The sequence below is a fragment of the Hevea brasiliensis genome, chromosome 17, assembly GCF_030052815.1.
Source record: "Hevea brasiliensis isolate MT/VB/25A 57/8 chromosome 17, ASM3005281v1, whole genome shotgun sequence".
Classification (NCBI taxonomy): Eukaryota; Viridiplantae; Streptophyta; class Magnoliopsida; order Malpighiales; family Euphorbiaceae; genus Hevea; species Hevea brasiliensis.
Genome location: NC_079509.1, coordinates 46,893,862 through 46,898,939, shown reverse-complemented (window position 1 = coordinate 46,898,939; position 5,078 = coordinate 46,893,862). Strand labels below are relative to the sequence as shown.

The 5,078-nt window shown below is 35.2% G+C and overlaps 1 non-coding gene across 1 annotated transcript; it reads left to right on the top strand.

The window, feature by feature from the left end:
* The first annotated feature begins 3,732 nt into the window (after positions 1–3,732).
* Positions 3,733–3,839, top strand: LOC131175699 (small nucleolar RNA R71). Its single transcript, XR_009145890.1, has one exon. It is a non-coding gene; the product is annotated as a small nucleolar RNA R71 (small nucleolar RNA).
* The last annotated feature ends 1,239 nt before the right edge of the window (positions 3,840–5,078 follow it).

Below are 5,078 nucleotides of genomic sequence, written 5' to 3'. Positions count from 1 at the left end.
GGGTTGAGAAAAATGTTGAAGTTAAGATTTGGAAATTTATTGAAGTGCTTTTTACAGGTTTTCTGAAGAATTGTTTTGTCCAAAATACAGATGGCACTCTGCCAAAATTTTTACAGAAATTCCAAATAATTCAAATGTATTGGTTCTATCACTTCAGTTCATAAAAGTTTTTAATACCTATAAATAGTGCTCACCACTGTAAAAGAAGTAAGAAAAGTTTTTAAAATCCCTTGTAGTGTATTTAATGGGTTATTAGTAGACGGAGTTGGTAATTCATTAGGTATACTACGGGATCATGTTGTGCCTTACAGAGGGGTAGGGTGTGACATTCAGAGCAAAATAACTAGATCACCCTTTGTTGGATAAGGACTAAGAGCTAAAAAATATTTTGGAACTAATATATAGTGATGTATGTGGTCCATTTATGGAGATGGTTAGAGGCGGCTTTCATTACTTTATTACCTTTACAGATGATAAATCAAGATTTGGGTATTTGTATTTGATGAAATACAAACATGAATCTTTTGAAAAGTTCAAAGAATTTAAATCTGAAGTAGAAAATCAAATAGGAAAAAGTATTAAAGCTCTTCGATCAAATCGTGGAGGTGAATACTTGAGTACTGAATTTGATGAATACTTAAAAAAGCATGGCATTGTTTCCCAACTAACTCTTCTAGGAACACTATAGCTGAATGGTGTATCTGTAAGGAGAAATCGTACCCTATTGAATATGGTACGTAGTATTATGAGCTATACTGATATACCAATCTCCTTTTAGGGATTTGCATTAGAATCAGCTTTATATATTCTGAATAGGATTCCATCAAAATCAGTATCTTCCACACCTTATGAGATATGGCATGGAAAAAAACCAAGTCTTAAGCATATTAAGATTTAGGGTTGTCTAGCTTAAATCAAAAAGCTGAACACTGATAAATTGAAAACCATATTAAAAAAGGGTCGATTTGTTGGATATCCAAAAGATAGTATTGTATATTATTTTTATTTGCCTACATCACAAAAGGTTGTGGTAAGTAGAGATGCCACATTTCTTGAACAACAGTTTATTCAAGAAGGAGGCAAAGAAAGGCAAATAGAGTTAGAATTGAAGAATTCTAACCAACCAACAGATCAGATGGATATGGATCCATCTAGTCAACCTACACCTATTGATGAAACATCTACAGTTGTTCCTCGTAGATCAACCAAGGTATCTCACCTACCAATGAGATATGGTTTCCTTCATGAAGAAGAATAAGAGTTATCAACTCATTAAGAAGTAAACCATGGAGATGATCCACTTACCTATGAAGAAGCTATATCAAATATAGACTCTTCAAAATGGATTGATGCTATAAAATCCAAGATTGATTCCATGTATAAGAATCAAGTTTGGGATCTTATTGATCCACCTGAAGGTATTGTACCTATAGGAAACAAATGGGTTTTTTCAAGAAGAAAATTGGTTCTGATGGAAAGGTAGAAACCTATAAAGCAAGGCTAGTAGTGAAAGGGTTTCGCCAAAGGCAAGGAATCGACTATGAGGAGACTTTCTCGCCTTTTGCCATGCTTAAATCAATTAGGATTCTATTAGCAATAGCTACATACTATGATTATGGGATTTGGCATATGAATGTCAAAATAGCTTTTCTCAATGGATACATTGAAGAAAACATTTTCATGGAACAACTTAGGGGTTTTGAATCCTAAGATGGTTCCAAAGTGCGCAAGCTAAAGAGATCCATTTATGGGTTGAAACAAACTTCAAGGAGTTAGAATATCCGTTTTGATGAAGCCATTAAGTCATTTAGTTTTATCAAAAATGAGGATGAGCCAAGTGTATATAAGAAGGTTAGTAATAGTGTTATCACTTTCCTTATCTTATATGTGGATAATATTCTGTTGATAGGTAATGACACAAGTATGTTAACAACTGTAAAGGTATGGTTGTCAAATACATTCTCTATGAAAGACTTAGGGGAGGCAACCTATATTCTTGGAATTCGCATCTATAGAGATAAAGCGAAAAGAATAATTGGTTTATCCCAAAGTCTATACTTGGAAAAGGTGTTAAAGAGATTGAACATGCTTGATTCCAATAGAGGATTGTTACCAGTGAGACATGGTATCCACCTTTCTAAAGAGATGTCTCAAAAGACACCTGAAGAAAGAGATAAAATGGCCAGGATTCCATATGCTTTGGCTATTGGAAGTTTGATGTATGTAATGTTATGTACTAGGCCAGATATCTCATATGCTGTTAGTTTGACTAGCAGGTATCGATCTAATCCAGGTTTGGAATACTAGATAGCTGTCAAGAATATCCTTAAGTACTTGAGAAGAACTAAGGATTTATTCTTGATATATGGAGATGGTGACTTGCAATTGGATGGTTATATTGATTCTGATTTCCAATCAGATATCGATAATAGAAAGTCTACCTATAGGTTTGTGTTCACTTGTAATGGAGGTACAATTAGTTGGAAGAGTTTCAAACAGAGTACGACTACAAATTCCACTACTGAGGCTAAGTATATTGCTGCATCAAATGCTGCAAAAGAAGCTGTTTAGATAAAGAAGTTCGTGACAGAACTTGCAGTAGTTCTTTCCATTGAGTCAGCAGTTCATGGCACTACACCTACGCTTGCTAATTGTCTCTTAATCATATAAGATGATTAAAGTCAAGACTAAATCTAAGTTTGACACTTGGCACAATGCGATTGGGTCAATTAAACTAAGAGCCAATCAAAAGGTGACATGTGGCAAGGGTTTTAAGTGATGACCTAGCTATATAATGTGTTGTTATGAAAGAGTAAAAACAAAAGCTGCTGCTCTTCTTTGGTGCCACCACCCAAATGAGCCTCTCCCTCTCTTCTTCTTCATCTCTCATCAATTCAAAGAGATTTGCCAATAATCTCTTGAATTAAAAATACTAGAAATCATTTCTAGTGTCTTATTTACATCTGTAATCTCTAGAAAGGCAAAACCTGATTTTCTAATTGATTGGAAAAGCTTTAGAAGCTGTTCAAGGGCTGCCATTGGTGATCTTAGTGTGGACAAGCTAGAGGGACAACATCTGGTGTCCTAGGTGCATCCCAAAGGTGCCAAACACACTACAGTGCATCAAAAGGTTAGTGCACTTATTCTTGATCTAATCTAGAATTCTAATGAATTAATCTGTTAATTCTAAAATCTTAAATGGCAAATGTATATCCAAAAATATATTAAAAGAGTTTTAATATGCTGTTTATCATTGAAAACAAATAAATAAAATGAATCTTGCATGATGCATATGACCCTAGATGAAAAATTTTTGAATTCAATGATCTAAACTTATGTTTCTCATGCTTCCACTCCTTCACGTTGTTCACATAGTTCATTTGTTCATTGAAGTTGTTAAATTCCAAAGTTGTATATCCTCCTCCACAGTCATCGCAGTACTGGTTGCTTGTACTAACAACGTTGGCTTGCACTCTATCAAGTCGCTTCATGAGCTTATCAAACTGAGCATTTATCATGCTTAGGGCATCCACTTCTAGGATCCCTATTGTTTTCCTTGTGTTTTCTCTTTCATTTGACCACCTATAGTTATGATATGTGTCCCTCTCCAGAAGTTCAAGTGCTTGTGTCACTGTTTTCTCCATTAGGTCACCTTCTGCAGCCGAATCTATTGTACTCCTTGTGAAGGGCAACAGCCCATTATAGAAATTCTGAACTAGGAGCCAATCCTCTATGTCATAGTGTGGACATTCCCTCTGTAGGTCTCTATACCTCTCCCATGCGTCATAAAGTGATTCACCTTCCTTTTGTCTGAAGGTATTGAGTTCAACTCTCAACTTTGCAATCTTTACAGGTGGGAAATACCTTGCTAGAAAAGCTTGTGAGTGGTCTTCCCAAGTGATGAATGTTCTAGCTGGTTGAGAAAGTAACCACTTCCTTGCTCTATCTCGAAGGGAGAATGGGAATGATCTGAGTCTTATAGCTTGATCAGATACTCCATTCATCTTGAATGTGTCACTTAGGGCAAGAAAGCACTAGAGGTGGTAATGTGGATCTTCCATTGGTGTAACCCCAAACTGGGTTTGTTAAATCATCTAGAGCCATGCTAGTTTCAGTTCAAAATTATTAGCTTTCACTGCGAGTCTTGTAAGACTGTGCTAGAATCCTTGTATAGATGGAGCTCCGTAGTCCCTCAAGAGTCTTAGCCTATTATTATTGTCGGCCATGATTAGAGTTTCTGGATTTCCTTGATCTTATTCTTGGTGTCTCCTTTCTCTCCTGATGGCTCTCAGAGTTCTATCTATTTCGGGATCCAAGTCCAAAACTTCTGCCTCTGGCTTTGTTCTGGTCATGCACCAAACCAAATACCTAAGAGAAAATAAAAGAAATAAAGCAAATTAAACAAAACTAAACAGTAAATATAAATGCCTAAATCAGCTAAATTGCCTATTGCTCAATATTACTAAAACTAAATTCCCCAATAACAGTGTCAAAAACTTGTTTGTTGGTTTTATAAGCAACGCAAGTGCATGGATCACTAACAAATAATAAAGTAGTGAGTAAAACATGGTCCCATGAGAAATTTGGTTAGTTAGTACCAAACTACATAGTAGTTGTGACTGTTTAAGCTACCAAATATGAATGAAGAGTATATTAAACTTATTTTGGATGCTGAAAATAAACTTTGAATAAAATTATCAATTAAAAGTAATTCCAGAATTAAGATTTCACACCGCAACCTTACGATGGATTTTGATCTTTTCTAGTCATCGGATTGAGAATCGTTGCTTTGATGGAATTAATCCTAAGGTATCCTAGGTCCTCTCTCAAGGAACCCAAAGTGTATTTTAATTAACCTAAACTCTACTTTCGTGGTGATTAAATTAATTAAAACCCTTTAAGATCTATGATTAATTATGGAACTCCACGAAGGATTTCAGCCTATCTCTAAGTAAGATTTCCTAAGTTCAATATTATGATTTTCTAACACTAAGCTTCACCTTTCAATTCTTCAATTAGTATCTTTTATCATGTCTAAGTGGGTACCAACACATAGCATGCATTAAGAACACAGAATA